This window comes from Tachypleus tridentatus, chromosome 13, assembly GCF_004210375.1.
Source record: "Tachypleus tridentatus isolate NWPU-2018 chromosome 13, ASM421037v1, whole genome shotgun sequence".
Taxonomy (NCBI): Eukaryota; Metazoa; Arthropoda; class Merostomata; order Xiphosura; family Limulidae; genus Tachypleus; species Tachypleus tridentatus.
Window position 1 is genome coordinate 15,970,312 of NC_134837.1, and position 26,425 is coordinate 15,996,736.

Consider the following 26,425-nt stretch of genomic DNA (forward strand, 5'->3'; position numbering starts at 1 on the left):
AAAACATGGGTCAGGATTACACACAGAAATGAGAGTCTTTTGAATTTCCAGTTTTATAATACAGACTACTTCTTACAAAAACATGGGTCAGGATTACACACACAAATGAGAGTCTTTTTAATTTCCAGTTTTATAATACAGACTACTTCTTACAAAAACATGGGTCAGGATTACACACAGAAATGAGAGTCTTTTTAATTTCCAGTTTTAGGATACAGACTACTTCTTACAAAAACATGGGTCAGGATTACACAAAAGTAACATTTTCTTCAAAGTTTCTCATATTAAGACAAACACATCTTTATATAAACAAGTAGCAAGCGTTACAACAAAAGCAACTATATAGCTTCCATGTTTTTAAGGTTAAAACAAAACAATTTTCCTTACAAACAAATGATCTGAACTGCATAACAACAACACACGCATTCAAAATTTCTAATTTTATGTCGCACACTTCCTTCTAGAAACAAATGGTATAGCCTACACAGAAATAGCCACTTCTTCAACATTTCTAATTAAAAAAAAACATCTACCTCTGACAAACAAACTTTCAACTCACACGACAATAATGACAAAAATCTCCAGACATACACTTACTCCTACAAACAGAGTAAAGAAATATAACCACTCATTCGAATATTTTAATTTAAAGAAACGCTTTCTCAGAACGATCAGAACTACATAAAAGTATAATAGAGCTTCCAAGTTTCTAAATCTTACGACACATACACTTCCTTTTACAAACAAGCGGTTGTGATTACACAGAAATAACCGCTATTCGGAATTTCGAAACTTAATTATTAAGAGTGTGTGTTTTGAATTTCGCGCAAAGCTACTCGAGGGCTATCTGTGCTAGCCGTCCCTAATTTAGCAGTGTAAGACTAGAGGGAAGGTAGCTAGTCATCACCACCCACCACCAACTCTTGGGCTACTCTTTTACCAACGAATAGTGGGATTGACCGTCACATTATAACGCCCCCACGGCTGAAAGGGCGAGCATGTTTGGCGCGACCGGGATGCGAACCCGCGACCCTCAGATTACGAGTCGCACGTCTTAACACGCTTGGCCATGCCCGGCCTTAATTATTAAGAACAAAAGAACTAATGTATAAAACACCCAAACACCAACATACATCAAATCTCCTTAAACTCGAATGTAACTTTTCACAATGAAAAGGTAGCTAGAGTTAGAGAACAGAAGCTAATATATAATTTGTTTATGTATGGTTTTACCTTCGGACAATTTTCTCTTGCTTCGCAGTTTTAAGGCTATCACCACAACAACAGCTATGAGGACAAGAGTGATCACGACAGAGATGAGTACAGTAAAGAGAGGCTGAACAATTACAATAGTCTGAGGGTGAGCTGGAAGGAAGACAAATGAGATGTTAAAGTTTCTCTTGAGAAGCTTGAATGTTGTGCAACGTAGACAAAAATGAGTGCAAATCAGGATGAAATAAGTTAACAAAAACTATGTAATTTACAGAAGTTCCGTGTTTGTTATTAATTTGAGGTTATTAATATGAACTTAAAACGTAGTTTATGAACTCAATTAGTAAGTCAGTTTTGTTCACCTGTGGCAAACGTAATTCACGTAAACTATGCATTTATTGCTTTTAGGATTGTTGTTGTTTTGAATTAAGCACAAAGCTACATAATGGGCTATCTTTTCTCTGCCCACCACGGGTATCAAAACCCAGTTTTTAGCGTTGAACGTCCGCAGACATACCGCTGAACCACTGGAGGGCTGCTTTTAGGAATTCTGTATTATAAGGATAGATCCGTAGACCTATGATATTATTCAATTTTACTGGCATCAATTGTTCGATAATTGCTATTTCCGTATATAGCGAAATCTGTCTTATCCTTTTTATTTTCATTTTGATAGAATGCCTTACCTTATACGGGAGGATATTCAGTTCAGTTTTCATTACAGATAGTTTTTGAACTGCAGTATCAACGAGACAAAAATCATTAGAGATACCAAATCGTATTTTGTATTTCTGTCTTCAATGAATAACAGCTTTAAAGTCATGTCACGTAAAAGAATAATTCTGTAGACATAATCATCTGGTCTGTGCACGTGCGTACTGGTATTTCACTGTTCTTACCTTGCCAGTTTAAGTATTCTATGCGACACTTAAGCGTATCGGAATGGTTGTATGTACTGCTTTTTAAAACGCCTAATAGGATTATTACACAAAAGAAACATTATGTATAAGTAGTACAGGTGAGAAACAGCACAGGCGTTGTATAAACGTTGGATCTGTACGAGTGTTACATTGTAAGTAGTAACCATTCTTTAAGTTACGACACCGTGAGTAATGTGTCCATTTGTAATACATTACCATCACGGCGATTATAACACGGTCAATTTGCTCCACCTATAACCTTACTTAAATTACGAGAGCCCGAACAGAATGCGTTAGGCTTAACAGTAACAAAATATCGAACTTGTCTTGTGTTATTCAGTTTGTTTGAGAGTTGCTTCACTAGTTCGTATTTTGCGATTCTTTCGTTTTCTCCATATTTTGATTGAAATATTTGTTGTTTAACCAACATTTAAATTAATATTGGTTTTAACTTATTTTTAACCTGTTGAGAATAGTGTTTGTTCTCCTTAAATTAGTTTTTTAATAGTGTTTCTTTGAAACTGACACAAAAAAGGAACTCTGTCCTTGAAACCATTTATGGCTCTTAACGGATTACGAGAAACATGATAACATTATTTTATGTCCTTCAAGGTTTTAACAAACGATATAACAAACTTTTCAGATCATGTCGAGAATATTGAATAAGTGTTTTTATAAGTTTCCATAACAATGGTTACCACCGTTCAGTGAGTTTCCATAACAATCGTTACCACCGTTCAGTGAGTTTCCATAACAATGGATACCACCGTTCAGTAAGTTTCCATAACAATGGTTATCACCGTTCAGTGAGTTTCCATAACAATGGTTACCACCGCTCAGTGAGTTTCCATAACAATGGTTACCACCGCTCAGTGAGTTTTCATAACAATGGTTACCACTGTTCAGTGAGTTTCCATAACAATGGTTACCACTGTTCAGTGAGTTTCCATAACAATGGTTACCACTGTTCAGTGAGTTTCCATAACAATGGTTACCACTGTTCAGTGAGTTTCTACAACAATGGTTATCACTGTTCAGTGATTTTCCATAACATTGGCTGGTAGTGTTCAGTAAGTTTCCATAACATTTATTGATAGTGTTGCATAAATTACCACATCTTTAAACGGCGATGTTCCACTAGGTTACAAGAGCATTGGCTGATAGTACCCAATAGATTTACGGAATATTAGTTAGTAATATCCAGTAAGTTTTCAGAACATTGACTGGTAGTGTCCAAAAACGTTACCAGGCCATTGGATGATATGCAGAAAGTTACCAGAGGATTGGATGGTTGAACTCCAGTAAGTTACCAGAATATTGAATGGTAAGGTTCCGTTAAGAGTAAGGTTCCAGGTTAATTAGTGATACTTATAGCATGTGTCTCAGTCTAGAGGATAATGCAATTCCAGCCTGCTCTTCAGTATTTATGCATGTCTTTCTGTCCGACTATTTTTGCACACTAAACTGGTTAGTTGGTGCTGACTATTATAACATGATAACAAATTATCAAGCAGTTATAAAGATCGTCCTGTCTTGCTTTAAGCCTAAAGCCAAATCGTTGTTTTGTTTTAGCTTTAGTAACCTCAAAAACGTTCTCATCCAGAAAAGTTTGAAAATGATCTTATATTAATCATATAAACCATGAAATTCCTTTTTCAACATATTTTCAAATATGTTTACCGAAAATTTTCTAAAGAAGGATTATTGAAATATTGTTCAAATATCAGTTAAAAATTTCAGATAATATTTTGCTGTGTGTTTATAAGACCTTTTATATGTTTCCAAACGTCACTGTTTAGTCCCATATTGGTTGCATGGGTAACATTAATCATATAAACATTGAAACGTATTTAACACATACAATATACTTAAAATAAGATAACACTGAGGGGTCGTTACGGTCGTAATTTAGCTGGACTACTCAACAGTGTTTCTTTCCATACGAACTAAGCTACTTCAAAAATGTTAAAATAAAATAAATGAGCAAAATGTCAAACACTGTGAAAGTTATGTTCCACCATCAATAAAACTGTGTCTAATCCTCAAAATCGTTGTGTGCCCACTGTTATTAATTTATAAGATATCACGACATCAACGAATTTCCCAGCAGATCTGGTAAAGCTATGACACTTGCTTCACAATATGTGCCACATATAACCTACGATATGAAGCGATTACTTACTTTTATCCAGGCGTTTCTTAGCCGGTCAGGTAAAGTACTTCATAATGTATTACTTTTAATAACATACAAAGTGTAAGTAAAGACTTACGTTTGTCCATGCGCTTCTCAGCGGGTCGAAGCGTCGTGGCTGATATAATTACTGGCTCACTACGACCTTTAGAGTTTGAAGCGTACACAAGGAGTCTGAGGGCAGTTCCAGCAGGGAGATCGTTCACCACAAATTTGGGGCGTGGGGACGATAAGTTGGTCTTCAGCGTACCTCGCCCCACATTGTAAACTTCAAGAGTAAATTCTGCTTTCAATCCACCGTTATTTGCTTCAGTACATTCTAAGTGGATGAGGTTTTCTGTCTGGTTTAACACTGAACAATTGTATGGAGGCTCTGGAGGCCCTACGACGTATTATTACAGTTTAGATAGAGTAGTCCAAGGTATTAATAAATCAAAACGTTCTAGATACTTATAGATTTAAAGAATCTTAGTTATGGCAACTTTTCACAATTTCACAGAAACTGGTCAAATTATTGGTACTGCGAAACGTTCTAGATACTTATAGATTTAAAGAATCTTAGTTATGTTAACTCAGTGAATATTTTCCTATTTGTTTTCCTTAGACGAAAAAACAACAACAAACGTTTTTGGTATTAAATCTAACTGTTTTTCTTGTGTTACGCAGTCACAAACGAGACATCTTAGATGTAACATAACACATCCTATGAAACTTAAGCCTTATTGTATGTGTGTTTAGGCTCAGATATCACAGTGAAACTTTTTGTTAATTTGAAAGGCCGTAGAGGTTTGCTCTTCTTGACAAACTAAAAACAAAATGTGTACATTTGTGTATTTTTTGTTTTCAGAGATCTAATTTCTCACATAAGAATTACTGTGTAAAGAGACCGAAACGTGACATTGTTTCACGACAAATCTCGATTCTTGTATTTATTAGTGTAACTTTATAATTATATGATCACTTTGCGGTAGATCTTATAATTAATTATTTTTAATACAGTAACCGTGACTCATTACTTCTGAATACATTTATTTACACTATTCTTTCTCGGTAATTTGCTACAGTGACAGTTAAATATATTTAGTTAACATATAGAAAAATTTAGTTTTCTAACGAAATATCAAACCAAGAAATAAATGCTGTTATGATCTATACACGAAAATTAGAAATACAATATTTATCTTGTCAGTTTAAATTTACGTTAATACGTCAAACGTCAGATGGTTATAATACATGAGGAGGGTAAAATTTATAAGATATGGTATCTGTAATTCCCGAATCAGACGTAATATATCATGTCCAAACGCCTAATCTAAACGTATTATATTACGTCCCAATAGTTGTAACACCCGCTTCAAACGTATTGTTTCAAGTTCTATTAGTCTTAACTTACAATCCTGGTGCATCACATCAGGCCCCAGGAGTCGTGTTCTAGAATTCAGTAACGTAATAAGGTAATGTTCTTGCGTCCATTGTTTTACCTTTATTAAATTCAACCGAAGGTTTATATGTAAAAACGGCTGGTATGGATTGAGAAAATTTATTATGTAGAGGAGCGAACAACGTCTTGAACCTGACGATAACCGAAGAAGGTCGAAACGTTGTTCGCTCCTCTACATAATAAAAATTTTCAACCCAAACCAGCCGTTTTACATATATGTATTTTTCTCTACAAGTGGGTTTTCTCGTCATCACGGACAACCGAAGGTGTGTGTACAATAACAAAAGTCAGTAACCATAATAACTAAGTTCCATTTAGTGTACATAGTGCCTAAGGTCAATGTTCACAGTAATTAACCATGTCAGTGCCCAAGGTGATCGAGATGAGTAGAGTGTGGTGTTTGACACCTAAACTAGTAAATCTAGAGTTTTCCTCGTCACACATCTGAAACAAAATTGCGTAAAGAATAGCTGTTGAACTAGGTACAAGATTGCGTAAAGAATAGCTGTTGAACTAGGTACCTCATTCCCGTGGGGGCTTTTCTGATTACAGAATTTTTAAACTTATTTCTGGAACAGTTCCGATTAATCTGGAGCGTTGTTATGTAACTATAAATTACAAAAAACAACAACAACAAACAACGCGTCCCGATTAACTTAGAGAGCTGTTATATTATATAGAAAGTATGAAAACAGTCTCGAGTCATTTGAAGACTTATTATAATAGCTGGAAAATATGAAAAATATCCCCCAAGTACTCTGAAAGGCTTACTTACCTATATTAGTGGAAAGTAAATAAAATTGTGTCGTGGTCCAATACACTGAAAAGTTTTTATATTATCTAGAATGTGTGAGAAACGGTATTGGACTGTCCTTTCAACTTACCTTACTAGTGTGAATGTAGTAAGACTTATGCTATTAGCTCATCTTACCAAACTAGGGTGAAGGGGTAAAACTTACCTTACTAGTGTAAATGTAGTAAGACTCGTGCTATTAGTTCATCTTACCAAACTAGGGTGAACGGATAAAACTGGGCTGTTCGTTTAGTTTATCTTCTTAATTTAAACGTAGTAATAATGTACAAGTTGTTGCTCTTATTAAGAATCCAGTAAGTTACAGTTGTGTCTTGTTATCATACCAACGTGATTCTAACAAAACAGGACTTTCAGTTATATTATTGGCGTGAATCTATTAAGATGACAGTTCGTTTTACGTTGATGTGATTCTAATAATTTTAGACTCGATTAGTTGCTTAAGAGACAAGTTTTGTTGTTGTGTTATCTTAAAAATTTTCATTATTTTTAAAAAAGGAGAATACGTAGAGGTAGGAAACGGTTGAGACACCTGCAGGCATTATTGTAAATACACATGGTTTTCGTTGAATCCCGACATCATTAGTACCCCAACAGAGCAACGTGCCGTAATCGTTGTCCATCTTGGGTGTATAGATGGCCACACTGTGGGTCTTGTTACTACGGTATTGGATTTCACCAGACTGCTTGGTGGAACTGTTAAACATCCAGCTGAAAGTGACATCAAGTGGATCAGCTACTAGACTGCAACTCACGTGAACTGTCTCTTGCTTGGCGACCCCAAAGATTGTCTTCTGTTCTGGTCGGCACTTAGGAGCATCTGAAGTAACGAAAAGCTTTCATCTCAACCGAAACAAGTGATCAGAACATGACTAAATATGTTAGTATTCAAATAAAACGATTGTTAATAACTTAGAATTTTGGATTCGCGTACAAAAGGTTATTACGAATTTTAATTAATTAAGTAGAGTAGAACCTGTTTAAAGCGGAATCGCAAGGGGCCGAGTAAAATTTCCGGCTTAAGTAGGTTTTCTGGCTCAGACAGTGAACATGCATTTCCTTAATTATATATAATGTTTGAGCAGAACGTTATACTTGCTCGACTCAAGGAAGTAAGACGTTTGTGAATAAAGTTATTATACTGTTTATGCTATATTTATTAGATTTGTTTGTTTGTTTTGGAATTTCGCACAAAGCTACTCGAGGGCTATCTGTGCTAGCCGTCCCTAATTTAGCAGTGTAAGACTAGAGGGAAGGCAGTTAGTCATCACCATCCACTGCCAACTCTTGGGCTACTCTTTAACAACGAATAGTGGGATTGACCGTCACATTATAACGCCCCCACGGCTGGGAGGGCGAACATGTTTGGCGCGACGCGGATGCGAACCCGCGACCCTCAGATTACGAGTCGCACGCCTTAACGCGCTTGGCCATGCCGGGCCTATTTATTAGAATAAGAAAAAAAATAGACACTCAAAATGTACATCAGTACGCAAAATCTTAATCAAATTTATTTGAAGAAAGTGTTCAATTTCAACCGTTTCGTTTTTTTTAATGAGCTTTCTCATGTGATTAAAAGAGAACGCCAATTCTACGACCTTTTCATGAAGTTCATTTTTCTCCTTCATTTTTGCACACAATTTGATAGCGTTAATATAACTTAACACTTGTGATGAAGTAGGAATTTCTATTTCCTCACTATCTTTTCCACTTTGTTCATCTTCTGAACCTCTCACACTGTTACCATCTTGCGATTCTATTATAGATTTTAAATCAATTTCATTAGTTTCTGGTAAAACACTCTTGTCAACGTTCACAAATCGTTTCGCGTTTACAGAATCATCTGTGTCAATCTTCTCAATCAGAGTTCGGATTTCACTAGAATCGTCATAACAAACAACTTTTAAAAAACATGAAGGTATTCAGTAGATTTTTTTAAAATGAGGGTATTAAGTAAATTTTCCCTAAATTTTAAAATTAGGGAAGATAGAAATTAATTTTTTTCGTGAGAATTATTTAAATAGTAGAATTTCGCACTTAAAAGACATGTACTTCTGTGAATCATGAATCTAATTTATGTGCAAAAATAATGAAGGTAGAAAAAAGAACAGAATATATTTAAGCAATACTTACTGTATGAAAGTGCCCGAGAATTTATTAATGTTTAAACAAATTATTAAATAAACAAAAATTTATTAACATTTAAATAAATTATTGATTAAACAAAAATGTATTAATATGTAAAGAAATTATTAATTAAACAAAAAATTATTAATATGTAAAGAAACTATTAATTAAACAAAAAATTATTAATATTTAAAGAAATTATTAATTAAACAAAAAATTATTAATATTTAAAGAAATTATTAATTAAATAAGTTAATATTTAATCAAAAACATTTTTTTTCCTCCTTACTCAGGTTCTAATCCTATCTACCAACTTGTTGATAGAAGAGGTAGTTGAAAAATAGTTTTCCGTCCGCGTTACGCAAGTTACGCCCTATAGAGGGCGTTGTTATGAGAGAAATCTTAAGATAATAATGCTTGTTTTGTTTGTTTGTTTGTTTTGGAATTTCGCACAAAGCTACTCGAGGGCTATCTGTGCTAGCCGTCCCTAATTTAGCAGTGTAAGACTAGAGGGAAGGCAGCTAGTCATCACCACCCACCGCCAACTCTTGGGCTACTCTTTTACCAACGAATAGTGGGATTGACCGTCACATTATACACCCCCACGGCTGGGAGGGCGAGCATGTTTAGCGCGACGGGAGCGCGAACCCGCGACCCTCGGATTACGAGTCGCACGCCTTACGCGCTAGGCCATGCCGGGCCTAATCTAAGAGTTACGTTATAATGAGCATGTGTGTTTTGTTACAGTAAAGTCGCATCTCGCTCCCTGCGGAGTTCACCGAGAGGACTCGAACCGCTGATTTTAGCGTTGTAAATCCCTAGACTTACCGCTGTACCAGCGGGGAAGATAATAATGCAAAATATTGGTAATTCCGGACAGGTTGCCGCTCTATGCAATTTCCGGCTTTGACAGGTTTTACTGTTTACGGATTTAGATTTCATAAACAGGTCGGGTTGTTTGTGTGATACAACTCTTCAATAAGTCTAATAGTATATTTAATAAAACCTTATATGGCCATTAAAAAATATGGTTCCTAACATCACTAAAAATAGTTGTTTGTTTTTTGGGTTAACCGAGTTTCAGGAATTTGAAATGAAGGAGAAGCGAAACTAAAAGTTAAAAGCTCTAGAGCCAAAATTTAATATTTTACGATTTGTGAAGCCAGAAACAAATATTCTAACCACAAAGATAAATATATATCTAATAATAGATTACACACATTTGTAGGAAAACTAAAGCCTTTAGAAATTATAAAACTATTAATATCAATTTGAAAAGACACGCAAGTCAATATTTAAAATCATTTAGTTGCACTAAAAAACTAGGTGCAAATTGTATTGTTATAAAACTGAAATTTTAAAACTGTTATGAATAAACTTCCTTTAAACGATACGTCAAGTACAGTCGAAATATCAACACACACATTTTATATTAATATAAATCTTGTTGCTGACGCCCAATCCTTCAGTGTTACTCGCTGAACAGGTAAAATGACCTCTGTGAGACAGCTGAACTCGTTGGATGACTAATGTCTGATTGGTTATCATTATTCCAGAGACGAGATTTGTCTTGATATCTTGTCCTTCGAACTGCCAACTGATGGAGTGAATCCATGGATTCGACCGGATGTTACATTCTAAGTAAACGTCATTTCCTTCTTGTATTTCACCTGATGTTGGTAAATTTTTGAAATGAAGGGAGACTTGAGGAGGAACTGCAACCACAAACAGAAATAGATGTCATTGTTTACTGGTATTACCATTAATATTGTTTTATTACAATGAAAGAAAACAACAACAATTCAGGATCGTTGAAAGATGCGAACTTCATCAACATACGAGAATAACAAATGTAGCGCATATTCTCAATATGTTTAAGTTCATTGTTGTTAGGTACGTAGTTACAAAATGGGATATTTATGCTCTGTTTACTACAGACATGGAAACTTACATATTGTAAGTGTTCATCGTTACCGCTGAGCCATTGGGGTGATCCAGATACATCCCTTTAATAAATACATGTGGTTACGTTGTTGGAGAGGTTAAGATTTGAAGAAGATAAACATTAAATGTGAATTAAATTGTAGATTTTGTGCAGCAAAATTGATACATTAATCATTTGTTTTTGAATTTCGCGCAAAGCTACACGAGAGCTATCTGCGCTAGTCGTCCCTAGTTTAGCAGTGTAAGACTAGAGAGAAGGCAGCTAGTCATCTCCACCCATCGTCAACTCTTGAACCACTCTTTTACCAACGAATAGTGGGATTGATCGCAACTTTATAACGCCCCCATGGTTGTAAGAACGAGCATGTTTGGTGTGACAAGGAAAGTCGTTTGAGAAAAACAAACATACATTTATTTTATAAGAAATGCTATTGAAACTCGGCCATTCATTAAATAAACATTTTTATTATTTAATAAGATACATGATATATTAATAAACAATAGTTGCATTATGTAACCATTACTTTTGCGTATGTATTATTCGACGGAAATTAATTTGTATAATATAGGTTTCAGATACAAGATTGATAAAACAGGGAGGCTTTTAACGCTGCTAATAAAACAGATTAACTTAACACGATCTCATTACGTGTTTTAATATTTCCTTTTAGTTGAAAATAAAACTTTTATAAATATTAGTTTTGTTGTTTATTGAGAATTTCTTATGTAACGTAAGCTGACAGTTCGGGGTGTTGGTTCTTAGAAACAAGAGGGAAAAATATGATGCAGTCTTAGTTCACAAAGGAAACATACTTCTGACAAGCATTTAAAAAGATATAGAGTTAAAGTAAAAATGATATCTTGCAACTTACAGTAAATTTCCAATTTCCATCCATCTTCTAGGATACTATTCGAAATTAGAGGGTTCTCTGCTCTGCATATTAGGAATTTCCCATTGTCATCAACAGATGGCACGAACGTCAGCATACTAGTGCTGACGCCAACTCGATTTATACTCTCTCGAGTGTGCTGCAATTGTTTCTTGCCTTTCCACCAAGTAATCTTTGCCGCAGGACGAGATCCATTAGATGTGCAAGTCATATTAACTTCACTGTCTGCCGATAAGGGTCGTTGGTAAAGGTGGATTTTAACCTCCACTGGCTTCACTATTCTCGAATTATAAGATCATATGAGTGAAAGTAAAGACAAATAATGGTACAGTGTAGTTGTGGTCGAAATGCTATTCGTGTCGTCAATTATTTGAACAACTGTTTTAGTTTGAACTGTGTTGAGTTAACGAGTTGTATTTTTGTAAATTTACAAAACACATATTATTACACATAAGGATCATGTTTATAATATTTATTGATACACATTTAATTAATTATTTATTTTAACACCAAAGTAAAATCACAATAAAATATTTATAAAAGATCGAATTCCTTCAGACGTGACTTGAGTTTTCTCTTCGTTTTTGTACTCTTCGCTTAATATTTCCAACACATTGTATTTAAACAAAAGATTAACTGTTAACAGGATTTTATAATCGTAGAAAGATAACATTGTTAACTCTAAAGGTTACTTACCGTTTAGATCGAGAGTTACAGCACACGATGACGGAACTGTGATGTTGTTATTAGAAGCTTGACACGTCAAGATTACCAAAAAGATCTTGACGCTTCAACTCCGTTATTTTCAGCGTGTTTTTCACCACATCCTCGGGTATAAATGTGTAGTCATCGTCTAACAGTGTATATTCTCTCCACCAGGTTAATGAAGGACGAGGCTTCCCTGACATTAAAACAGGGTTGTTCGTACCAAGAAGTGATTACCAGATAGTTTCGTGATACAGAAATGTTTTAAAACTGAGGCCGTAGTTAAACTCGAGGTAAAATTTGTGAAAAGCGTAAAATTCACTAAATAAGCTCAAAATTTTACAGCAATAAATATTGTGTGAAATTATGTATATTAACATAATGTAAACCTCACTTGATTTGAATTTCATGAAAAGCTACACGAGAGCTATCTGCGCTAGCCGTCCCTAATATAGCAGTGTAAGACTAGAGGGAAGGCAGCTAGTCATCACCACCCACCGCCAACTCTTGGGCTACTCTTTTACCAACGAATAGTGGGATTGACCGTCAAATTATAACGCCCCCACGGGTGAAAGGGCGAGCATGTTTGGCGCGACGGGGATGCGAACCCGCAACCCTCAGATCACGAGTATGACGTCTTAACACGCTTGGCTATGCCGGGCCGCACTTGATTTGGTTTATATTTCACACAAAGCTACACGAGGGCTATCTGCGCTAGCCGTTCCTAATTTTGCAGCATAAGACTAGAGGGAAGGCAGCTAGTCATCACCCTCCACCGCCAACTCTTAAGGTACTCTTTTACCAGTGAATAGTGGGATTGATCGTAACATTATTTCGCCCCAAACGGCTGAAAGAGGGAGCATGTTTGGTACGACGGGGATTCGAAACCGTGACCCTCAGATTACAAGTCGAACGCTTCAACCCACCTGGCCATGTCGGGCCTGAATATTAAACTATATATAATTATATTACAATAGTTCAGCAGTCGTTCAGTTAATTTCATGATTAGTTTTTGAAGCTTGTACTGTAAGACAAGATTGATTAAATTTATTGTTTTTTTTTAACAAGTACTTTATCTTCTTTTAAACGGTGGTTTTAATTAACAAATCCTTTCCCCAAGTGAACTGATTTAAATTAACTTTTCTTTTAACAAATACCACTTCCTTTTCCACAACTTCATAGTTTATCTTAAAAAGAAGAGAACAGCTTCTTTAGAAAACCAAACTATTTTAATTCATTGAAGATAAAAATAAACTTATTGAATTTTGAACATAATTTTATTAGTGGTAGATATCTTATTTCTCTGTCCGTAATTTATAAATTACAACCTCCATCCTTACTACGTGTCTTATAATCAAGTTCGTTCATTGAATTATTATTTACTCCATGTATAAAGAACAATATTTCTAAAATAAATAAGCATGTACTTTTATCTATCTCTAGACAGTGTGAATTTCCTTATAGCAAAGCCACATCGGGCTACCTGCTAAGTCCGCCGAGGGGAATCGAACCCCTAATTATTGCGTTGTAAATGCGTAGACTTACGGCTGTACCAGTGGAGGACTTTCTATGAATTTTATGATTGAACGTTCATTGTTTAGGATATACATAAATTCATTTTGTTTACTTGCAACACTACGTCCCTAAGTAACAACAAAAGTGTTAATAGCATAATTCTGTCAATTTGTTTTGGTTTGGTTTAAGAGGAAAGAGGACGTGTTGGTGTGATATTATAGTCCTTAAGTAAAGTTTTTATTACGTGATTAGTTAATTAGTTGATTTTCTTTGTTCTCAAAGAATTCGAAGAATTAAGAGAAAATTATTTAACACACACAAGTTTGAAAAAAAATCGTTCCTGAAGACCAACATTGTTTCACTTAATATTTATTACTTTAAAACATCAAGATTAGGAAGTGAGGTGGGCACGGCATGGCCAGGTGGTTAAGACACTCGAATCGTAATCTGAAGGTCGCGGGTTCGAATCCCCGTCACACCAAACATGTTCACCCTTTAGGGACGGCTATCGCAGATTGCCTTCGTGTAACTTTGCGCGCAATTAAGAAAAAAACAAAACACGTTTGATCTTCTTAAAGCGAAAAGATCTTCAATAAACTACCCGCTAGAATCGAACTCTAATTTTTTTCGGAATTAGACCTTAAGCTCATGTTAAACCACCAGGTGTCATACATTATAAACGAATCGATTGAAATTGAAAATGTAATACTAAATCACGGTATCACAGATTTTTCTAAAAAACACCAGATTTACTTTGATTTATTTGAGTTTAATACTTAAATTTTATATGTCTTTTAAATGTTAGACACATGTCAAAATATGTACATATACAGAATATAAAAATGTTACACCTGATGTCGACCTGAATTAACAAGGTGAATAAAGTTAGAATTGTTTTTAGTTGGAGTACTTTAGCCTTTAAATTAAAGTTAGAATTGTTTTAGTTGGAGTGCTTTAGCTTTTAAATTAAAGTTAGAATTGTTTTATTTGGAGTGCTTTAGCCTTTAAATTAAAGTTAGAATTGTTTTAGTTGGAGTGCTTTAGCCTTTAAATTAAAGTCAGAATTATTTTTAGTTGGAGTGCTTTAGCCTTTAAATTAAAGTTAGAATTGTTTTAGTTGGAGTGCTTTAGCTTTTAAATTAAAGATATAATTGTTTTAGTTGGAGTGCTTTAGCCTTTAAATTAAAATTAGAATTGTTTTTAGTTGGGGTGCTTTAACCTTTAAATGAGGTTTTAATGAGAATTTCTGAATATTCTCAATTCTTTTTTTATTTTAAGATAATCTTTGTTACCTCCCTTCTTAAAGATGACAGGTAAGGTTAGGTAATTAATGTTTTATTAGTATCTGTGATCAGATTACCCACAGAAACATGCTGGTTGAACAGACAGACAAGAGAGCTTTTTGATCACACACTAACAGTCTACAAACGATTCATAAGTTTTATGTGAATATAACATTTGCTTATACGTTGCAATGTGCAGTATTTCTCATGAACGAAGTTACGGAACACATTTAAAACGATCATTAAAAAGAAACAACAACAATTCACTAATCAATAACAGCCACGTGCAATGAAAAATTCCGGATATTTTTAAACTGTTGATTAATAATTGCGTTATCTACCGGGTTTACGTTTTAGTATTAATCTGTACAAATAGATTGCTTTTATCAGATGTTAATGGTTATAAAATATTAACTATGAATTCTGACATCATTAGACTAGCAATTAAGATTTTAATTGTTAAAAGAATAACTATCAAAGTTATAACCACCATGTGTTAACTATTAACTGACATGTATTAAAGACACAACTACTATACTCTGTGGTATCTTATTACATCACTCAAACTACAAAAGTGTCAGTGAAACATACACTACAATCTGTATATCGGTGGACCACAGAATACTCGTTTGAGAGATTTATTTTAATACTAAAATGTCCTAAAATGTTTGCTAAGGACTGTAACCGATCACACGTAAAGATTACTCGAACATCATGCTGTCGTCTTTCTAACTAATGTAGTTAAATCTTAAAAATTGGGAAAAAAAAAAACTTTAAAAAGTTTTGACATATCTTAATCTTTCTTTGCAACTGATAGGCGTAACGATAATCCAATTCTTTTAAGACTTTAAGCCTCATACAAACAATAGTTTTACAAGATTCGTAACAATTTTTATAATATACTTTACGGACCACGTATAATTAAAATGCTGAAGCTTTCCAAAGGAATAAGCAAACATATAGATCATAATTAGACTAGTCCTGCTCTTTAGAAGTACAACTAAATATCCGTCATAGTTAGACTAATCCTGCTCTATAAAAACACAACAAAATATACATGTCATAGTTATACTAGTCTTGCTCTGTAAAAACACAACAAAATATACACGTCACAGTTATACTAGTCCTGCTCTATAAAAGCACAACTAAATATCCGTCATAGTTAGACTAGTCCTGCACTTTAGAAGCACACCTACATATCCTTGTATCTAGTAACACAACTAAATATCAGTCATAGTTCAACTAGTCCTGCACTTTAGAAGCACAACTCTTTAAAAGTGCAACAAATTATCCACGTAATACTTAGACTTGTTCCGCTCTTTACAAGGACAACGAAATATCCGTCAGAGTTAGACTAGAACTGATCTTTAAAAACACAATTAACTATCCGTCATAGTTAGGTTACTCCTGCAATTTAGAAGCACAACTAAGCATCCGTCATAGTTATACAAGTCCTATTCTTTAAAAACACAACTAAATATCCGTCATAGTCAAATTAATCCTGCTCTTTAGAAACAACTAAATATCTGTCATGGTTAGACTAGTCCTGCTTTATAAATGCAAAACTAAATATCTGTCCTAGTTAGACTAGTCATGCTCATTAAAAACACAACTAAATATTCACATCATTGTGAGACTATTCCAACTCTTTAGAAACACAACAAAATATCCACCTCATACTTAGACTAGTTCATCTCTTTAGAAGCACAACTAAATATCTGTCATAGTTAAAGTAGTCATGCTCTTTAAAAACACAATTAAATATCTGTCATAATTAAAGTAGTCATGCTCTTTAAAAACACAATTAAATATCTGTCATAATTAAAGTAGTCATGCTCTTTAAAAACACAATTAAATATCTGTAATAGTAAGACCAATCCTGCTATTTAAAACACAACTGAATATCCACGTGATATATAGACTAGTTCTACTCTTTATAAGCACAACTACATTTCCGTCATAGTTCGACTAGTCCTACATTTTAGAAGCACAATCAAATATCCGTCACAGTTAGACAAATCCTGCTCTTTAGAAACACAAATAAATATCCGTCATAATTATACTAGTCATGCTCTTTAGAAGCACAACTAAATATCTGTCATAGTTAGACTGGTCCTCCTCTTTGTTATTGTAACTAAATATTACATCATAGTTAGACTGGTCCTCCTCTTTGTTATTGTAACTAAATATCATAGTTAGACTGGTCCTCCTCTTTGTTATTGTAACTAAATATTACATCATAGTTAGACTGGTCCTCCTCTTTGTTATTGTAACTAAATATTACATCATAGTTAGACTGGTCCTCCTCTTTGTTATTGTAACTAAATATTGCATCATAATTAGACTTGCCCTGCTCTTTAGACGTGACCTAAATATCAGATATAGTTATACTAGTCATGGTCTTTAAAAACACAACTAAATATCCGTCACAGATAAACTAGCTGGCTCTTTAGAAGCACAATTAATGTTCGTCGTAATTAGACTAGTTCTGCTCAACAGAATAGCATAAATATCCGTTTCTGTTTGACTAGTTATTTGCTTCGGAAGTGCAACTATATGTCTGTGATAGTTAGATTAGTGGTGTTCTTTAGAAGAACAACTAAATATCCGTCATAGTAAGAGTAATCCTAATCTTTAGAAACACAAGTAAATATCCGTCATAATTAGAACAGTCCTGCTCTTGAGAAGTGCAACTAAATACTCGTTTTACTTAGACTAGTTATTCGCTTTGAAAGCGCAGCTAAATATCCGTAATAGTTACTACTCATGCTCTATAAAAACACAACTAAATATCCACGTCATATTTAGACTAGTGCTGCTCTATAAAAACACAACTAAATATCCACGTCATATTTAGACTAGTGCTGCTCTATAAAAACACAACTAAATATCCACGTCATATTTAGACTAGTGCTGCTCTATAAAAACACAACTAAATATCCACGTCATATTTAGACTAGTGCTGCTCTATAAAACCACAACTAAATATCCACGTCATATTTAGACTAGTGCTGCTCTATAAAAACACAACTAAATATCCACGTCATATTTAGACTAGTTCTGATCTATAAAAGCACAACTAAATGTCCATCACAGTTTGACTAGTCCTGCTATTTAGAAGCAAAACTAAATATTTGTCATAGATAGATTAATCCTGTTCTTCAGAAGTACAATTAAAGGTCCACTTCATTCTCAGACTAGTACTGCTCTTTAGAAACACAACTAAGTACCCGTCATAATTACAATAGTCATGCTCTTTACAAACACAGCTAAACATCCACATCATAGTTAGACTAGTCTTGCTCTTTAGAAACACAACTAAGTACCCGTCATAATTACAATAGTCATGCTCTTTACAAACACAGCTAAACATCCACATCATAGTTAGACTAGTCTTGCTCTTCAGAAACACAACTAAGTACCCGTCATAATTACAATAGTCATACTCTTTACAAACACAGCTAAACATCCACATCATAGTTAGACTAGTCTTGCTCTTCAGAAACACAACTAAGTACCCGTCATAATTACAATAGTCATGCTCTTTACAAACACAGCTAAACATCCACATCATAGTTAGACTAGTCTTGCTCTTTAGAAACACAACTAAGTACCCGTCATAATTACAATAGTCATGCTCTTTACAAACACAGTTAAACATCCACATCATAGTTAGACTAGTCTTGCTCTTTAGAAACACAACTAAGTACCCGTCATAATTACAATAGTCATGCTCTTTACAAACATAGCTAAACATCCACATCATAGTTAGACTAGTCTTGCTCTTTAGAAACACAACTAAGTACCCGTCATAATTACAATAGTCATGCTCTTTACAAACACAGCTAAACATCCACATCATAGTTAGACTAGTCTTGCTCTTCAGAAGCAAACTAGAAATCCGTGATAGTTAGACTAGTCCTTATTTTAAAAACACAGCTAAATATGTACACCATAGTTAGACTAGTCATGCTTTTTAGAAGCACAACAAAATATCCCTCATATTTTGACTACTTATGCTCTTTAAAAGTGCAACTAAATATCCACGTCATAATTTCACTAGTCCTGCTATTTTGAAGTGCCACTAAATATCTTTCGTAGTTGGACTAGTCCTTATTTTTAGAAGGAAAACTAAATATCCGCATCACAGTGAGACTATTCCTGCTCTTTAGAAACACAACAAAATATCCATAATAGCTTGAATAATTTTGCTGTTTACAAACAGAAATAAATATTACGTCATACTAAGTTTATTCCTGCACTTTAGAAGCACAACTACATATCCTTGTATCTAGTAACACAACTAAATATCCGGCATAGTTCAACTAGTCCTGCACTTTAGAAGCACAACTACATATCCTTGTATTTAGTAACACAACTAAATATCCGTCATAGTTCAACTAGTCCTGCACTTTAGAAGCACAACTACATATCCTTGTATCTAGTAACACAACTAAATATCAGTCATAGTTCAACTAGTTCTGCACTTTAGAAGCACAACTACATATCCTTGTATCTAGTAACACAACTAAATATCCGTCATAGTTCAACTATGTTAGGGTGTTTGGAGACCTCTTTTAGCATCTTGCGATCTGCTCTCGGGGTAAACTTGCTTGGACGACCAGACCTGGGCATGTTGGCAGTTATTTTGAAAGCCCTTCACTTGTTGACTATTTTCTGGACAGTGGAATGGCTGATTTCAAAATCTTTTGGGATCTTTATAAATCCCTTACCAGACTCATAAGCTGCTACAATTTTCTTTCTGAAGGCCTCAGACAGATCTTTTGCTCTCACCATGGTGCTCACTCTCACTTCAACAGCCAGGATCACACCAAACTAAATGTCTAAGGTTTAAATAGGGCAAGCCTCATTCAAAATGCTAAATAACGATCTTCTAATCATGTGCACCTAGTGTGATACACCTGTGTGTGAGTTGAGCCATTTTAAGTGGGAATAAATGTGGTGGTGTTCTAATTTTTCCTCAGTTAGAATATGCATTATTTAGAATTACATTTTACAGAAGATCTTGAAAGGTCTTTTCTTCAGCCTTAATTGTTTAGACATATTACTTTAATCTCTGAGTATTGTTAAAATTGAGATTAAATATCTATATATCCAAAAATGTTACAAAAATACACAGACTTTCATAGGGTGTCCTAACTTTTTCACACTACTGTAGATGCAGTTCTAGTGTTTCTTCACCTTATTCTGTTGGAGATAGATATAGCTTTTGTGTTTCTTCACCTTATTCTGTTGGAGATAGATATAGCTTTTGTGTTTCTTCACCTTATTCTGTTGGAGATAGATATAGCTTGTGTTTCTTCACCTTTTTCTGTTGGAGATAGATATAGCTTTTGTGTTTCTTCACCTTATTCTGTTGGAGATAGATATAGCTTTTGTGTTTCTTCACCTTATTCTGTTGGAGATAGATATAGCTTTTGTGTTTCTTCACCTTATTCTGTTGGAGATAGATATAGCTTTTGTGTTTCTTCGCCTTATTCTGTTGGAGATAGATATAGCTTTTGTGTTTCTTCACCTTATTCTGTTGGAGACAGATATAGCTTTTGTGTTTCTTCACCTTATTCTGTTGGAGACAGATATAGCTTTTGTGTTTCTTCACCTTATTCTGTTGGAGACAGATATAGCTTTTGTGTTTCTTCACCTTATTCTGTTGGAGACAGATATAGCTTTGGTGTTTCTTCACCTTATTTTGTTGAAGATAGATATAGCTTTTGTGTTTCTCCGCCTTATTCTGGTGGAAATATAGTTCTAGTGTTTTTTCGCCTCATTCTGGTGGAGATACATTTCTAGTGTTTCTTCGACTTATTCTGGTGGAAATGGATATAACTTTTGAGATTTATTGAAATTATGTTTGCGATAGATTAAATTATAGTTTTATTCATATTGTTGTGGTGAAAACAAATGGATATTTCGGTGTTTTTTCATATTCTTGTGGTGAACGTAAATGGATATTTAGGTATTTTGTTACTTATAGTTGTGGTAAAAGTAAATGGATACTTAGATTTTTTTTCATATTGTTGTGGTGAAAGTAATTGGATATTTAGATGTTTTTTCATATTGTTGTGGTGAAAGTAAATGAATATTTAGATGTCTTTTCATATTGTTGTGGTGAAAGTAAATGAATATTTAGGTGTTTTTTCATATTGTTGTGGTGAAAGTAAATGGATATTTAGATGTTTTTTCATATTTTTGTGGTGAAAGTAAATGGATATTTCAGTGTTTTTTTCATATTGTTGTGGTGAAAGTAAATGGATATTTCAGTGTTTTTTTCATATTGTTGTGGTGAAAGTAAATGAATATTTAGATGTTTTTTTATACTGTTGTGGTGAAAGTAAATGAATATTTAGGTGTTTTTTCATATTGTTGTGGTGAAAGTAAATGGATATTTCAGTGTTTTTTCATATTGTTGTGGTGAAAGTAAATGGATATTTCAGTGTTTTTTCATATTGTTGTGGTGAAAGTAAATGGATATTTAGGTGTTTTTTCATATTGTTGTGGTGAAAGTAAATGGATATTTCAGTGTTTTTTCATATTGTTGTGGTGAAAGTAAATGGATATTTCAGTGTTTTTTCATATTGTTGTGGTGAAAGTAAATGGATATTTAGGTGTTTTTTCATATTGTTGTGGTGAAAGTAAATGGATATTTCAGTGTTTTTTTCATATTGTTGTGGTGAAAGTAAATGGATATTTCAGTGTTTTTTCATATTGTTGTGGTGAAAGTAAATGGATATTTCAGTGTTTTTTCATATTGTTGTGGTGAAAGTAAATGGATCTTTCAGTGTTTTTTCATATTGTTGTGGTGAAAGTAAATGGATATTTCAGTGTTTTTTCATATTGTTGTGGTGAAAGTAAATGGATATTTCGGTGTTTTTTCATGTTGCTGTGGTGAAAGTAAATGGATATTTCAGTGTTTTTTCATATTGTTGTGGTGAAAGTAAATGGATATTTCGGTGTTTTTTCATATTGTTGTGGTGAAAGTAAATGGATATTTCGGTGTTTTTTCATATTGTTGTGGTGAAAGTAAATGGATATTTCAGTGTTTTTTTCATATTGTTGTGGTGAAAGTAAATGGATATTTCAGTGTTTTTTCATATTGTTGTGGTGAAAGTAAATGGATATTTCAGTGTTTTTCATATTGTTGTGGTGAAAGTAAATGGATATTTCGGTGTTTTTCATATTGTTGTGGTGAAAGTAAATGGATATTTCGGTGTTTTTTCATATTGTTGTGGTGAAAGTAAATGGATATTTCAGTGTTTTTTTCATATTGTTGTGGTGAAAGTAAATGGATATTTCAGTGTTTTTTCATATTGTTGTGGTGAAAGTAAATGGATATTTCAGTGTTTTTTTCATATTGTTGTAGTAAAGATAAACATAGCTTTTGGGTTTCTTCACCTTGCCCTGGTTGAAATAAATATATTTCTAATTTATCTCCCTTTTTCTGGTTAATATAAATATATTTCTACTTTATTAGCCTTGTTCTGGTTAATATAAATATATTTCTACTTTATTATCCTTGTTCTGGTTAATATTAATATATTTATCCTTTATTTCCCTTGTTCTGGTTAATATAAATATATTTCTACTTTATTACCCTTGTTCTGGTTAATATTAATATATTTATCCTTTATTTCCCTTGTTCTGGTTAATATTAATATATTTATTCTTTATTTCCCTTGTTCTGGTTAATATTAATATATTTATTCTTTATTCCCCTTGTTCTGGTAAAGGTAGATGTAGTTATCGTGTTTCGTGTGTTGTTGTGTTGTTGTTTATGCAATTCTATAGATTTGATAATCTTATCCTAATGAAGATATATATAGTTATAAACTTATAGACATGGATCCTGATCGTTCTTCACGTTGTCATGGTTGCGAGAAATATAGATTTACTTTTAATTTTATTCATATTGTTGGGAGTGAATATTGATATAACTCTCCCAGAGTTGTACCTTATTGTTGTTATAGCTCTTAAACTCCCTTCACTTTGTTGGGGAGAAGAGTTCTCTGTTTGTTTCTCATTTGTTTGTAGTGGCGATCGTGAAACATATTCTCTGGTTAAAAACCACCTTGAACTACTGTTTTTGTTGTCATTAGTCCAACAAGCCTTTGATAAAGAATGTGACAACAAATATTAGTTGTATATGTTTTCTTCAGTTTATTCATTATGTTTTCTACCATTTGAGCTTTGAGTGAGATTCAGATTGCAAATATTTTGCTGGTATTTGCTGTGCTCCATAAGAAATCTCGTACTTTAAACTGTATATAAATAAATGAAGTAAAACTCTTTTCATAACTATTTAGTTTGTTTGTTTTGGAATTTCGCACAAAGCTACCCAGGGCTATCTGTGCTAGCCGTCCCTAATTTAGCAGTGTAAGACTAGAGGGAAGGCAGCTAGTCATCACCACCCACCGCCAACTCTTGGGCTACTCTTTTACCAACGAATAGTGGGATTGACCGTCACATTATTACGTCCTCACGGCTGAAAGGGCGAGCATGTTTGGGGCGACCGGGATGTGAACCCGCGACCCTCAGATTACGAGTCGCACGCCTAAACACGCTTGGTGAAAGGCCATGCCGGGCCTTTCATAACTAAGTCACGTAGTTGGGAAGAGAAACTTTCTTTGAAAGAAACCATCGTAATTAAAAAATGTTGTGATCGGTGAGAGACACGAAAGGGTTAGAGGGTATCATTCGAGACTAGGACGTCACGTGACATAATAGTTTTACAAGATTATTGCAGAGAGCGATTAGCATCAAAGCGCACTATATATAATTCCAAACTTATGGGTCAATGAAATCATGTATAGTACGCAGGCAGGTATTTTACGTGGTCTGCTGAAGAACCACTAGAGGGTCTTGTTGGATCCAGCTGTTAATACAAAATATTAATTTCGGCATTCTCCTCACATTTAGTTTTATAATTTCACCTTAATAACAATAATAAGCAAAGCATCTTTGAATACGTAAAAATGATATATTTTATAACTCGAATATTTGTATAGCGTACGTAATATCATATATATAATATACTTTTGTTCATGCACTATTTTAACGTACAATCTACGCACTCCTGAAAAGGGCTCCTTCGTGTCACATGTTCAACCTTTAGATACTTTCCACTAAATCAAGTTACAAGTAGTGCGATAAGTTGAAATGGAAATAGACAGTACGACCATGTTTAGTTTATCTCTCTTCATTCACTACTTCCATCTAAAACTATTAACTCTACATGAACATTTCTCTTCAATCAAAAAGTTATGGGCCTGGTATAGCCAGGTGGTTAAGGTACTCGATTCGTAATCTGAGGATCGCGGGTTTGAATCCTCGTTCCACTACGCCTGCTCGCTCTTTCAGCTGTGGGGACGTTATAATGTTACGGTCAATTCCCACTATTCGTTGGTAAAAGAGTAGCCCAATAGTTAGCGGTGAGTAGTGATGACTAGCTGACTTCCCTCTAGTCTTACACTACTAAGTCAGGGACGACAAGCGCAGATAGCCCTCGTGTGGATTTGCGTGAAATTCCAAAAAAAAAGTAACAACAACAACAAGTCTTATATTTAATACCTTTGGGGACCTCCCAAAAAATTACCTTGTGACCCAAGGGGGCGTCAAAATTAAGGGACGATAGACTCACCTTAAAATTTATGCAGTTACACAGTTACAGTCAAGAGAATTTTATATCTTTTAATATATTACGTGAATTTTCACGAAAAGTTTAAAATTATCGGTAGATATTTCAAGGTTTTCGTATACAAAATATCAGATTTTGTATGAAGTTCTAAGAGTTTTAAATAATAATTTGCTCATGCATTTTGTCAGAATGTTGATTGTCCAACATATAGAGTAGTTTTGATTGCGTCAATTCATTTAATGATATTCTGTAGTGTCATTAGACAGATAGCAACACAATGTGCTCTCTGTGCTATGCTCATCGCAGGCATAAGACACCGGTTTTTAGACTAGTAATCCTCACAACTTACGATTCAGCATGAAAGTTCTTGATGTAAGCCAAGCTATAGAAATAGTGAAACTATAAAAAGAACAAAATATTAAATTCTACGAATCTAAAAATGGTTGTTTATTATTGTTATTGAAATGAAACTGTAGTTTGGTTCTAACGATAGTAAGGAAATTAATGACTGTAATGGTAACATGATATAGCACCCACGTACGATAGGTGATCTAATTGTCTCACCTACATATTGAAACCATCCATCCCCTTGAAACAAAAACTACTAATATCTACCCTAGTGACATGCTTTGGAACTATCTGCTCTTTGTCACAGTAAAACGTTGACTTTATGTGACTTTAAAGTCTCAATAAATAACTTTTCAGCATGTGCACCCTATGATCTCTCCTGATCGGTAAGTCTCTATGAGGTAACTTCATTCAACGGAAGTTAGTTTCCAAAATATTCTTGGGTTAGCTCTAATAGAGAGCATAATCGATTAAAAAACTAGATAGACTCCAACAAGTTCTTGTTTGCGACAAAGTATGAGAGTGTGTGCATAAATAGAGCTATTATTCTAAGTCGACAAGACCAGGCTGATAACTGTTGATGTTCTTATATTACTTGGTCGTGATTGTTTAAATGTTCACTATATTGTTTTACGTCGTATAAAATTATTTCATCATAGAAACTAGAAAATATTATGTAACATTTAGCGCCAAAAGAATTTCACAAAGAAATGTTTTTATATAGAAAAATTAACTTACCTCCTTTGACTTGACAGATTAGTTCTAAAGAGTCTCCTTCGTTAAGTGGTCCAACCAAACCCTTGAGTTTTAGGCCTTGACTATCTGTTATTACTGGCTCTCCAGAGGGAACTGGAGAAAAGAAAGAAGTTGATTGAAAACCACAACTCTTCTGGAAAAGCAGTTTTCCTATCACTAACTCTATGCTCGCAGACATGATGACTCTTGAAGTAGAAAATTTAAAGAAACTATAGGTGTTATACAGAAATCACGAACTAAAAGAAACAGAAACAAGAGTTAGCTTAAGCGGCCCCATAATACTACGAGTGGTTTTCTGATTCAACCTTGTTTCTTGCGCTATTAAGTCAGAAGGATCAAATTTAGAAGATAATATCACACTACTTATTGAGGATATTTCTATGACTCAGGTGTATCCTTTCTTGATGACGAGAAACCCACTTGAAATAAAAATGTATCTCAGAACGGCTGGTATGGGTATTAACACTTGTACTGATAAGAAGAGGACAACGTTACGCCATTCCTAGGTCATCTTCAGGTGAAGAAAGAGAGAGTTTGAATGTGACTGTTGACGGACACGTGTCTTAGGGACGAGAGTATAAACAGGTATCGGATTGTAGGGGGCGTTGCAGGTGGATGTTGGGTTATTAA

The 26,425-nt window shown here is 34.1% G+C and overlaps 1 protein-coding gene and 1 pseudogene across 2 annotated transcripts in view; one reads left to right on the forward strand and one right to left on the reverse strand.

The window, feature by feature from the left end:
• The window catches only part of LOC143239467 (uncharacterized), a 386,069-nt gene that overhangs the window by 225,708 nt on the left and 133,936 nt on the right, over window positions 1–26,425 (forward strand). The gene's annotated exons all lie outside the window — the stretch shown is intronic.
• Window positions 1–26,425, reverse strand: part of LOC143239723 (neural cell adhesion molecule 1-like) — a 104,251-nt pseudogene that overhangs the window by 55,411 nt on the left and 22,415 nt on the right. Inside the window, exons 3-9 of the transcript XR_013021324.1 lie at window positions 25,778–25,888; window positions 12,291–12,437; window positions 11,519–11,812; window positions 10,127–10,417; window positions 7,108–7,395; window positions 4,403–4,705; window positions 1,234–1,365 (exon numbers count right to left, since the gene is read on the reverse strand). The product of XR_013021324.1 is annotated as a neural cell adhesion molecule 1-like (transcript). The remainder of the gene's footprint in view (window positions 1–1,233; window positions 1,366–4,402; window positions 4,706–7,107; window positions 7,396–10,126; window positions 10,418–11,518; window positions 11,813–12,290; window positions 12,438–25,777; window positions 25,889–26,425) is intronic.